We start from the raw sequence: 13,454 nt of genomic DNA on the forward strand, positions 1-13,454 counted from the left end.
TTCCCTCCCAGTCCATCCTCCTCACTAAGTGAGCACGACCTTTATAACTGATAGATCTGGTCCTTTCTTGCTTGCTTTAAATCCTTGCATGGTTCCCCACTGACTGGAAAAGAGTTTTCTAAACCCAATGACACAGAAGCATTAGTGTTTTTTGAGGTGCTACTCAGTGTTCCAGGAAAAGAGGTATGGAATTTGAGAAAAAATAAAATGATAGATCCCTCTGTTGGAGATTTGTAATGCCAATTAAAAAGCTCTGAGAAGTCCTGCAATAAAGTTAATTTTGTTTAAACCAGAATTTTCCATATTAATTTGACCATATTAACATTCTATAGAAAATATATATTCTGCAGAAAAATTTTGGCAAATGCTGGCCTAGGGGTGACAGACTCTTCAGTTTGGTTTACAGAGCTTCCAGAATCCCTAGATTTCTAGCTCAATGTCTGCCATCTCCTCCACAAATCCTATGCTCCAGGAACAGTGGGCCATCTCTAGTTTCTTGAAGACGTTTGAGCTCTGTGCCTGTCTTGCTCTGCCAAGAATGTTTCCTGTCACCCCTCCTTCCATTTATGCTCTAGTGATTTGTTACTCATCATTTCAGGCCCAGTTCAATAGCCCTGCAGTACCTCCTCGGATATGCTTGGTCTCCCACTACCGATGGCTAACTGCTTCTACGTAACTTTGTACATAGAAGTAATTGCTGTTCTTTGCTGGACATCTCTGTGCCAGGAATTTAGTTCTTAGTGTAATATAGGCAACCCTACAAGATGACTGAAATAATGCTTACTTTATAGATCAAGAAACACACCGATTAAGAAACTCACTCCTTTTTCTGTGTTTTCCATCTTTTGAGTAGTGCCCACTTCCATCTAGCTGCCTAAACCAGAAAACCATTTTTAACCAAAGACATTTTTAATACCTTTTCCTCTACCCTACATTTAGTCAGATGCCAAGTCCTATAAATTCCAGCTTCCTGACAGGCATAAAATCTGTCCCCATCTACCCTTTTACACTGTCACTAGTTTAACTTGGGCCATGTCATCTCTCAGCAATGTTCCTGCAGTAGCTTCTTAGCCAATCTTCCATGTTCCATGCTGACATGAATATGATCATCCTAAAGTACAGATATGATCATGTCAATGCCCTGTTTAAAGTCCTTGAGAGGGTCCCCGTGACTCTCAGGGGAAAAAAAAATCCAAGACCCTCAACACAGCTTAAAGGACCCTTTAAGGACCGGTTACTGCCTACTTCTTTACCTTCATTTCATCCAATCAGAACCTCACAGTCTACACTAGAAGCCTCAATGAGCTTCTAAAGGTTTCCCGCCTTGCCAAGCATTCCTTTGCCTCTGGACCTTTGTACATACTTTTTCTTCTGCTTAAAATTCTCTTCCTTCTCATCCTCATCTTGATAATCCATGGCCAAGGTGAATGCTCTTCCTCTGTGATCCCTGGGCATCCTTTTCTCTTCTCCTGTGAGATCTTTGGGACCAGGGTCTGTGGACCTACTCACTGTTGTATCTATACCTAACACAGTGCCTACCACAGAATAATGACATGAATAATCATTTGTTTAATGCCTGAATGAATCAAAGAATGAATAAAGGGATGAATGAAAGCAAAACTAAAAAGGCAGCTTGCAGTATTACAAGAGAAGGAATTTAGAGCTTTATCACACACATCCGCTTGCCTTTGTCCTCTAGGTCAAAATACATTGTCCTTTAAATTCCCCGAAAGCTCCCCACTCACTCCAACTGCAGGGCCTTTGCATTTGCCTGGAATGCTCTTTCCTCTTCCACCCAGAGTCAATGCCTCCTTATCCTTCACATTTCAGATTAGTCATCCTTTCAGCAGGGAAGGATTCTTGCCAATGCAAAGTCAGCCCCTCTACTATGTTACCCTCCTAGCACCAGGCATCTTTCCTGTATCATTCTCACCAAAATGTAGCTCTATATTTATGTCTATGACTGTTCATTTAGTAACAGTTTCCTCCAGTAGACAGTAAACTACAAAGGACAGAAATATATCTGTTTTTTTTTTCACCATTGGATTCCCAGTGCCTAAAGTACAGTGCCTGACACACAAGATAAAAGTTTGTTAAATAGATACATCAATTAAAAACTCTGTCTCATCAGCAGTTTGTTGGTTCATTTCAGCACTGTGTATACAGCGGGGCTCAATAAGAGTTGTTTGTTAAGTGAAAGATTAGAACTATTTTTCTTTCCCAAGTTTGTAAACAGTTGTTAACTAGTACGCTTGAAATAAATTCATTCCTACAAATTTAGCAACATTTGCGTATTTCCACACCACCTTGTAATATATTGATGCTTCCCTTGAAATGAATGTGAATGTTGTCAAAAGAACCCCATCTTCCTAGCTCTTGGACTTGACCGTATGAGGCAACTAAGGAGCTGCGAAGTCTATCTCCACCACAGGAAAGGACTAGAGCGCTAATTCACAGATTGCATAATGTGCCCATAATTGGGAGACATCAAAACCTGTCATGTCATAGATTAGCCAGTGATTCTTCAATAAGTAATTATTAAAATGGCAAAACAAACAGTCTGGAGGAGTCATTACTGTTTGTCCATTCATTGGAGCTAAATGATATTGACTAGATGGTGGCATGCCTCAGTTTTCTAATACTCTGAAGGCTGAGTAAATAGAAAAAGCTTAGACAAAAGCATAGGCACTGAGAGAAACATTAGAGAGTTAACCCGAAGGCTAGTAGAGTTACACAATCTTCATGGAGTCTATGAAGAAGGGCCTTTTTTTCCCCATATTTTAAAGAAGTTGGTAAGCAATGAAATTATAAAAGCTGTTTACCTCAAAATCTAGTCTGGTACAAACTGATGGGCCAGGCATTGTCCTCATTTCTTTATGTACACACTCTCTCTCTTGCTCATGACTACCCCATGAAGGAGATATATATTTTTTTAATTAATTAATTTATTTATTTATTTTTGGTTAGGTTGGGTCTTTGTTGCTGCGCACGGGCTTTCTCTAGTTGCGGTGAGCAGGAGCTACTCTTCATTGTGGTACGCGGGTTTCTCATTGCGGTGGCTTCTCTTGTTGCAGAGCACGGGCTCTAGGCGCGCAGGCTTCAGTAGTTGTGGCTCGTGGGCTCTAGAGCACAGGCTCAGCAGTTGTGGCGCACGGGCTTAGTTGCTCTGCGGCATGTGGGATCTTCCCGGACCAGAGATCAAACCTGTGTCCCCTGCATTGGCAGGCGGATTCTTAACCACTGTCCCACCAGGGAAGTCCCAAAGGAGATATTATTAATAGCACTTATCAGTGAGGCAACCAAGGCTCAGCAATGTTAATTATTCTAGAGCAAGTAGAATGGGGCACACCTGGGGTTCAAACCCAGCTTGACTTGACTCTTAATCAACAACGCCATCATAGTTCCGCTTACATTTTCCTTTGGAAATTTCTGCTCGAGTAAGTACATACTACATGTCAAAAAAACGAAGAGCTATAATCCCCCTAATTCTTTGAAAAGAACACCTAAACAGTCATCAGAATCATTTTCTCTCATAACGTCTGTTCAGTTTGAAGTGTCTTGTGAGAACTTACGAAACTATAAAGAAATCTTTGGACTTTTTGTTGTTTAAAAAAATTGTTGGACCATTTCTGTGTTTTTTGGTGATTTACTTCTTTATTACTCAGAACATTATACACCTACACATCAAATAAGACTGAATATTCCAAGATTTAAAGGCATAACAGGGAGCTGACAGTACCTGAAAGCAGGGAAACAGAATAATTGGGGAAAAGTGGAGGCTCAAACTGTCAAAGAAGATGGTTTCCCTACTTTAAAACAAAGTTCCAAGATATAGAAGTAGACCAGCTAAGAGAGGGTGGCTTCGTCTCTGAAGAAGGTGATGGTCTTCTTTGATTTAGAACAGGCAGAAAAGGAAAAATTAAGGGTAATAGTGAACTTAACATTTATCATCTCTTTTCCCCAAGATCTCTTTAAAATGATAATAAAGGCGCAAAGCAGATACAACCTCACAATAATGAAGAGAATATAAAGAGGGTCATTAAGTGGACTATGGATTTCATGTGTTTCTGGGAGAAGAAAAGCAGATGGAAAGATAACGACAGATGAAGGAGAGAGGTGGCACTACCAAAAAGGGTACCCATCTACATTGCAGAAACCTGGAGAGGCTTAGGACTTAGAAACACCCAAATGATGTGGGATAAAGGCTAAAAAATGAGGGGTTGGGGGTGTTAAAATAATACCCATAGAGAGAAAAATAGATTCATCTGCCCTTTAGCCCCACTGCTTAACTCCCCTCCCTATCCTGCCCTAGGAGCATGCAATAGAAGGTTCTTCCCTTTGGAAAAATAATTTAGTTAGTCTGGAGTGGATACGAAGGCAAGTGTTGGGTCTTCCAAGTAAAGTGCTCTGCATTCTGGTATACAGAGAGTCCAAAATACAAGATCATCTCTCTGCCTGTTCAGTCTACTACGGAACCAGCCAGCTGATCAGTCCTATTCATGTTCATTCAACTGTTCTGTTGATTCATTCTTACATATGAATGGGTGATAGAAGATCATCTAGACAATTCAGTAAAATGTACAATGCAAAAATGATCAAGATAAATATTAAAAATTAAATTATAGATTTAATTAAAGATTAAAACATATCTGGAGAAACATATACTTTTAGGAATAGAAATAAATAAATCCTAATTAGCACATGCAGAAATATTTTTTTAAGAAGAGAATAAATCTACAAATGAAGAACAAGAAGCCATAGAAAAGGAAAAAAATAGAGGATAAGAAAAAACTCATAGAATTAAAAAATTTGGTAATTTGTTTTTAAATCATTAGAAGGTTAAAAGATATAGTCAAGGAACTGAACCAATGGAACAGAATGGAGAGCCCAGAAATAAAGCCATGCATGTATGATCAACTAATGTTTGAAAAAGGTGTCAAGAATACACAATGAGGAAAGGATAGTCTCTTCAATAAATGGTATTGGGAAAACTAGATATCCACATGCAAAAGAATGAAACTGGACCCTTATCTTACACCATATACAAAAATCAACTAAATGTAAGACCAGAATTAGTAAAACTCCTGGAAGAAAGCATACGGGAAAGCTCCTTAATATTGATCTTGACAATGATGTTTTTCTAAGTAGGGCACAAAAGCACAGGCAACAAAAGCAAAAATAAACAAGTGGGACTACGTCAAACTAAAAGTTTCTGCAGAGCAAAGGAAGCAATCAAAATGAAAAGGCAACCTATGGAATGGGAGACAGAATTTGCAAATGTTATATCTGACAAGGGGTTAGTATCCAAAATATATAAGAAATTCATACAACTCAGTAGCAAAATAACAATCTGATTAAAACAAGATGAAAGGACCTGGAAAAAGAATAGATACATGTATATATATAACTGAAAAGAAACAAAACAAAACGAAAACAAACAAACAGAAAAGTACACCATACATTCCCCTTTGGAAACATCAAGTGCTGGGATTCTATTTACTGAATCTGAGCACTCTGAGTATGATGATGGAGATTCAACTTTGCCAAATGATGAATAGTTATCTCCAGTCTGAAACTGCATATATTTCCTGCTCAACAAATGCCCAGCCTGATGGTAGCAGAACTCAAACTAACCATATTGCTAATTCATCTGATTTCACACAGACATAGACTTGTCGTAGAAACATGACAAAAAGACCTTTCAAAATCTGAAAAAAAATCAAAGGACCTGAATAACCATTTTTCCCAAGAAGACATACAAATGGCCAGTAGGTACATGAAAAGATACTCAACATCACTAATGCTCAGGGTAATGCAAATCAAAACCACAGGATGTCACCTCACCTGTTAGAACGGCTATTAGCAAAAAGTCAAAAGATAACAACAGTTGTTGAGGATGTGAAAAAAGGGAACCCTTGTACATTGTTCATGGAAATGTAAATTATTATAGCCATTATGGAAAGTTTCTCAAAAAATTAAAAATATAATTACCATATGACCCAGCAATCCCAATTCTGAGTATATATCCAAAGGAAATAAAATCAGTATCTCCAAGAGATACCTGCACCCTCATGTTTGTTGTGGCATTATTCACAGTAGCCAAGATTTGGAAACAACCTAGTATTTGTTGATGGATGAATGGATAAAGAGAATGTGATATAAGGTAGGCCCTCCATTTCGGTGGGTTTCACAGCAGTGGATTCAACCAATTGAGGATCAAAAATATTTGGAAAAAAATTTTTCAGAAAGTTCTAAAAAGCAAAACTTGAATTTGCCATGTGCCAGCAACTATTTACTTAGTATTTACATCATATTTATATAGTATTTACATTGCATTAAATATTTTAAGTAATCTAGAGATGAGTTGAAGTATACAGGAAGAGGCATGTAGGTTATATGTAAATACTACGCCATTTTATATAAGGGACTTGAGCATCCATGGATTTTAGGTATCCATGGGGGGGGGGGGTTTGGGGATGGTCCCAGAACGAATTTCCCTTGGATACTAAGGGACAGCTGTATATATTTGTCCCTAAAAACTATATATATACATATATATATGTAGATATATATAACGGAATATTAATCAGCCTTAGAAAAAAGGAAATCATGCCATTTGCAACAAAACAGATGAAACCAGAGGACACTTTTCTATGTGAAATAAGCTAAGAGATAAAGATAAACAAAAAGATAAATACTGCATGATCTCACTTACACGTGGAGTTGAAAAAAAAAAAGTTGAACTCATAGTAACAGAGAGTAGAATAGTGGTTACCAGAAGCTGGGGTATGGGAGAAATGGAGAGATATTGATCAAAGAGTAAAAACTTTCAGTTATAAGATGAATTCATCCTGGAGACGTAATGTACAGCATGGTGGGTATAGTTAGTAATAATATATTGTATACTTGAAATTTGCTAAGAGAGTAGATCTTAAGTATTCTCACTATACACACACAAAGTGAGTGAGGTGATACATATGCTAATTAGCTTGATTGTGGTAATCATTTCACAACATATACATATGTAAAAACATCACACTGTATACTTAAATACACAATTTTTATTTGTCAATCATACCTCAATAAAGCTGAAGAAAAAAGTAGCACAAAAAGTAGGACAGAAAAATATTAGAGATAATAGAATTAGAAAATTATTCTATGAAGCCCAACATCTAACTAATAGAAGTACCAGAAAGGGTGAATTAGGGAATCAAAAGTAAAGAAATCATTAAGGAAATATTTGAAGAGAATTTCCCCCAACTAAAGAACATGTGTCTTCAAGACTGAAAGGACCAACTGAGTATCCATATTATTTTAGAAAGACCCACAACTACATAATTGTGAATTTTCAGAACATGAAGGCTAAAGAGAAGTTCCTAAAAGTTTCCTGGAAGAAAACACCAGCCATCTATATGGCAGTAACTTTCAGACTGTCACTGGAATTTTCTTCAGCAACACTGGTCCCTAAAAACCAGTGAAGCAACAACTTTGAAAGTCGAAGAGAGAATGATTTTCAAACAAAAATTCTATACTCTCAATCAAGTGACTAAATAGCTGGGGAACCTAAAATTTATTTTGCTATGCCATTCTTTTGCTAGATGCTTTACTGGAAATATCAATATTCCTCTAAGAGAAGACTTATTTTCACCACTCAAAGATGAGACCGGCTAATAGGTCAACCCAATGAATAAGTGGCAGAATCAGAAAATGTACCTGAGTCAATCTGCCATTCTTCTTCCAGAACACATCACTGGGCCTCTGAACACACAGAGGTAGACTAGCTTACTAGGTGAAGGAGCTGCAGTGTGGAAGCAGGGAGAGTCATCCATTACTGGGACTCGGGGTAAGGGATAGGCTGTTGCCATTTGTAAAGGAGCATTATGTTCTTGCTCTACCTTAGCAACTTTTAAAGCTTACTGTTCCAGTTGACAACATGGGTAAATATAATTAAAGAGATTTCATAAACTGAGGCACATCTAATTTTGAAGTCAAACATGATCAAGATGCTCGCATTAAATATGACCGGCTTATTGGTGCTAACTTAATATATCAGTACAAACAAATTCAAAAGAAAGCACAGACTCTTCTACATTTTTTAAAAATTAATTAATTAATTAATTTTATTTATTTATTTGGCCGTGTTGGGTCTTCATTCCTGCGTGTGGGCTTTCTCTAGTTGCAGCGAGCGAGGGCTACTCTTTGTTGTGGTGCACGAGCTTCTCACTGCGGTGGCTTCTCTTGTTGCGGAGCACGGGCTCTAGGTACACAGGCTCAGTAGTTGTGGCGCATGGGCTTAGTTGCTCCGCAGCATGTGGGATCTTCTCAGACCAGGGCTCGAACCCGTATCCCCTGCAATGGCAGGCGGATTCTTAACCACTGTGCCACCAGGGAAGCCCTGGACTCTTCTACATTTTAATGTTCTCTTTCTATTTCAACCTCTCTCCTGGATCCCATTTATTTATTCATGAAACAGATATGTATTATATCTGAGGACCTTCCCTAGGTGCCAAGTCAACAATGATGAATGAAATACAAAGTCTCTGTCCTCATGAAACGTTAGTCCATGAAGATAATGAACAGGATTCAGTGAGAAAAAAGAATGCAAGGGGGAGGGAGACTTGGGGAGAATCCTCGGGGAAGAGCTCTCAAGGAGGTTAACATTTAGTTAATTCAAAGGATCCAGCTATGTGAAGGGTTGGTGTGATGGCTGGTGCATTACAAGGAAGGGAACAAAGTTCAAATATCCCAAATTGGGAAACAGCTTGGAGGGTTCAAGGAACTGGAATATTGGGCCAAAATAATGGAAAGGGAGGATAGCCCAAGATGACATTGGAAAGGCAATTGGAACCATTACATATTAGGCCTATAGGCTATTATAAGAAATTAGAATAAAATCCAAGGTGTGATGAAAAACCTCTGAAGAGGTGAAAGCACAGGAGGGACATGAATTGATATACGGTCCTGGGTTTTATCTATTTTATCTATTTTAAGGACCTCATCATGTGCATCTCAAAATCACAAGGCTCAGAAATTGCCCTCCTTGCTCCCAAAGCCTCCACTTCTTTCCATTCCTCCCCACTCTCTCACATCTTTTCAAGTATTTATTGAGAATCAACTCTGTGTCAAAATATATACTTTCTGGGTCCCTATACTAGTCAAATGGCAAAACATCACTATCTTCACATTTTTAATTTTCTCACCCCCAAATCCAATCAGCAGATACATTTTTGAAATTTATTGCAAAATGTCTCTCCAATTCTGCCTAGTTCAGGCTTTATTACTGCTCATTTAATATTAGTAATAATAGCAATAGCACAACAACAGCAACAACTACTACTACAAGTACCCAAGTACTTATAACACAGACGGTGCTTACTGTGGAGCAGGCTTTGTTCTATGCATTTTATATAAATTAACACATTTATTTTTCACAAAATCCTAAGATATACTACGCTATACTGCCTCTTTACAGTGTTCTTACTGGTTGCCTTTTCTCTGTCCTCTTTCCAATCCATTGTACCCATTTTATTGACAGACTGACTTTCCCCACATGAAGCTCTGATCAAGCTAAAAGCCATCTATGGTTTTCTCAGTGCTTTCAGAACAACAGTCACATTCCTTAACAATATCCACATGGTCTGGTTTTACTCTACACTTCCCACTTCTTCTCTGCACATAATATTTCCTACAATGGAATCAATACATTTGTAATGATCCTAATGTATTTAGCAATTCTCAAGTTGTGTTCTGGGCACCTCTAGGGATCTCTGAAACCCCTTTAGGGGATACACAGATCAAAACTACTTTCATAATACTAAGATGTTATTTGCCTTTTGACTCTCATTCTCTTACAAGTGTACAGTGGAGTTTCCATCCAGTTTTACAGGATGTGTGAATTCACAACAGACAATGCAAAAGCATATATGAGAATCTAGCTGTCTTCTATTGAGCCAGACATTAAAGAAAGTTACAAAAAATATAAAGCAATGCTACCCTTCTTACTAATTTTTTTGAAAATACAGTCATTTTTCACAAAAGTATATTATTGATGTTAACATATAATGAATTTATTTTTAAAAAGAAACTGATGACTATTTCTAAAGTCTCTGTTTTAATATGTAATAAAGTAAATATAAATAGATATTACATACTAAATTAAAGTTCTTTGGGGTCCTTGATAATTTTTAAGGTTGTAAAGCAGTCCTCAAATAGTCCGAGAACCAGTTCTTTTTTTTTTTTTAACATCTTTATTGGAGTATAATTGCTTTACAATGGTGTGTTAGTTTCTGCTTTATAACAAAGTGAATCAGTTATACATATACATATGTTCCCATATCTCTTCCCTCTTGCATCTCCCTCCCTCCCACCCTCCCTATCCTACCCCTCTAGGTGGTCACAAAGCACAGAGCTGATCTCCCTGTGCTATGCGGTTGCTTCCCACTAGCTATCTATTTTACGTTTGGTAGTGTATATATGTCCATGACACTCTCTCACTTTGTCACATCTTACCCTTCCCCCTCCCCATATCCTCAAGTCCATTCTCTAGTAGGTTCTAATGGTTAAGAATATATGCTTTAAAATCAGATTGACCTGGAGTTTAAATCCTAGAAATACTAACAACTTTCTGACCTCAGGAAAGGTAAAGTTGCATCAGAATTCTCAGTTTCCTCAATAGGAAAATGGGGAAAATAATTATCAACTTTATAGGATAATAGAAAGAAAGTGCTTGAGCCAGAGTTGGCACATTGTACACCCACAATAAATGGTTGATTCTGCCATTATCATGATCAATATAACAATTATTTTTATTGTCATTTTCCAAATATGATCTGGCTTTCCTGTCTCTGAGTTATTAGTGATATTCTTGTCTATTCTTGAACTGTTCTCTTAGAGACTGGTTTACCCCCCACCCCTGAAAGCCAACTGCAGTAGGATAACATTTTGTAAAATTAAGAGGTAACTCTCACTCTTCCTCAGACTTACCATTCAGGCAGAAGAGGTAGCCGTATCTGTACATACAACTTAGGAAGAAGGCAAAACCAGAAAGAACAAAGTGTTATATTCTTTATTAGTTTCTAATTAGATTTTATAACTTATAGCAGGGATATTAATCTTAGAGTCTGGTGCCTGAGAGGGGAAAGAAAGGATTTTTGAAGATCAAAAGCTTGGCTTTAAATACTGAGCACTAATGCCTAGAAGACTGAAAACTTGGCATTTATTCTATAAGGAAGAAAAAAGGGAAGAATGTAGATTGATTGCATAAAAGCATTATTTTGAAAGGTGACCAAAGTCCAGCCAAGTGGCAGGAAGATGAGAAGGACAAGTCCACCAACTGGATGTCCCCCAAGTCTTGGATAAGGCTCATCAAGCCCAGTCCTGGGAACGGCAGGTATGATAGAAATTACAGATGGGTTGTGAGAAATCTCACAGGCAGCAGTGGGAACTTGTGCCTCAGTTCTAAAGTATAGACCAGAGAGGCTGTAAGCTGCTTGGGGATGGAGAAACTTCATGTCTAACCAATGTGGTACCTGAGGGACAGATGTAACAACTGTTCATGTCGACTGGCTGAGTACATCTGCTCAGAATCTTGCAACCTCAGCATAGGGTGAAAGAGACTGCTAGTTCCTACAGCTCCCTGAGAGAAAAGCAGAAACATTAAGAACACACTGGTGGGGGCTTCCCTGGTGGCGCAGTGGTTGAGAGTCTGCCTGCTAATGCAGGGTACACGGGTTAAGCCCTGGTCTGGGAAGATCCCACATGCCGCGGAGCAGCTGGGCCTGTGAGCCACAATTACTGAGCCTGCGCATCTGGAGCCTGTGCTCTGCAACAAGAGAGGCCGCAATAGTGAGAGGCCCGTGCACAGCGATGAAGGGTGGCCCCCGCTTGCCACAAATAGAGAAAGCCCTCACACAGAAACGAAGACCCAACACAGCCATAAATAAATAAATAAATAAATAAATAAAAATTTAAAAAAAAAAAAAAAAGAACACACTGGTGGACCCAAGGTGCTGGGAGTGAAAATGAATGCATGGACATTGAACTGGAGGTCACTGCAAGACCACATTCAGCAGCAGCAAATATTAACATTAACATCAGGAACCAGATTTTAAAAAATCACACCCAAGCCAAGACTGTGAGAAAATATAAATTAAACATATTTGATAAAGAACATGTATCTACCCTATCTAAAACAACACTTACAACTCAATAATATAAAGGCAACCTGATAAAAATGGGGACAAAATAGTTGAAGATGCTTCACCAAAGAAAATATACAAAAGGCAAGTAAGTAAGCACATGGAAATACATTCAACATTACTAGTCATTGGGGAAATGCAAATTAAAACCACAATAAAAGCATTGCCTACCTAGTAGAATTGCTAAGACTAACTATACCAGGTGTTGGGGAGGATGTGGAGCAACTGGAACTCTCATTCACAGCCGGTGGGAATGCAAAATGGTACTTTGGAAAATACTTGGTAGTTTCCCATAAAGTTAAATACACACCATTCAACCTACTCCTAGATGTTTATTTGGGAGAAATAAAATCATATGTCCACACAATATTTGTATTTTAATGTCCATAAAATTTAATGTCCATAAAAAAAAACAGCTTAAAACTGTTATGAACATTAAAATACATAGCCCAAAACTGGAACAACACAAATGCCCACCAAATGGTGAACACTGTAGTCATCTACACCGAGTAACACTATTCAGCAGTTAAAAGGACCTAACTACTGATAAATGCAACATAGATATGTCTCAAAATCAATGTGGTAAGTGAAGGAATCCAGAAACAAAATGCTATATGCTGTGTGATCCCATTTGTGTGACATTCTAGAAAAGGCACAATCATAGTGACAAGATGCGTTATACCTGATGGGGATAAGTAAATTACATCTGGAGCCAGAACAAGATGAGCTACACCTGGAAGTGGACACTACAGGGATAGAGGCCAGTACAGAAGCCCAAAAATGGTGAGATACTCTTCAGCTGACTCCCGTGAGGACAGAGGATGGAAGAGGGATGCTATTCTGATAGGGAAGGGGGAGGGGAAAGAAGCGCTGTGTACGTGTGAAATTGAATGTTTACATCCTAAATTATCAGTATAAATCTGAAAGTCATTGGATTACTATGAATTGGCAAAACTACATCATCTTCTGCCATTCCCTAAAGCGGAAGTTGAAATCGAGAAATAAAACTGCATTTTTTGTACCAGTGAGTTGGTGACTATTGTGACTATATATAGTAAGCCATCTACATGCCCTTTCCTGAAGGTCCAGCTCAAGAAGCACTTTTTCTCCTGGACCCTGGTCAAAATGAGTATTTCCTTTATTAGTGTCAAAGGTTGGCTTACATTATTATCACAGAAATTTTCAAGTAGCAGATAGTCAAAGAATGTTTGTGGAGTTAATGTCATTACAGAGGGGCCAAATTGACAACAGCTCCTA

At 38.2% G+C, this 13,454-nt stretch overlaps 1 protein-coding gene and 1 long non-coding RNA gene across 7 annotated transcripts in view; one reads left to right on the top strand and one right to left on the bottom strand.

The window, feature by feature from the left end:
- The window catches only part of PPP2R2B (protein phosphatase 2 regulatory subunit Bbeta), a 686,949-nt gene that overhangs the window by 313,032 nt on the left and 360,463 nt on the right, over positions 1-13,454 (bottom strand). The window lies entirely within an intron of this gene.
- Positions 11,677-13,454, top strand: part of LOC309624598 — a 67,705-nt gene continuing 65,927 nt past the window's right edge. The window contains exon 1 of the long non-coding RNA XR_014242049.1: positions 11,677-11,994. This is a non-coding gene — a long non-coding RNA (uncharacterized lncRNA). The remainder of the gene's footprint in view (positions 11,995-13,454) is intronic.

Source organism: Balaenoptera borealis (assembly GCF_965194805.1).
Source record: "Balaenoptera borealis genome assembly, chromosome: 2".
NCBI classification, from domain to species: Eukaryota; Metazoa; Chordata; class Mammalia; order Artiodactyla; family Balaenopteridae; genus Balaenoptera; species Balaenoptera borealis.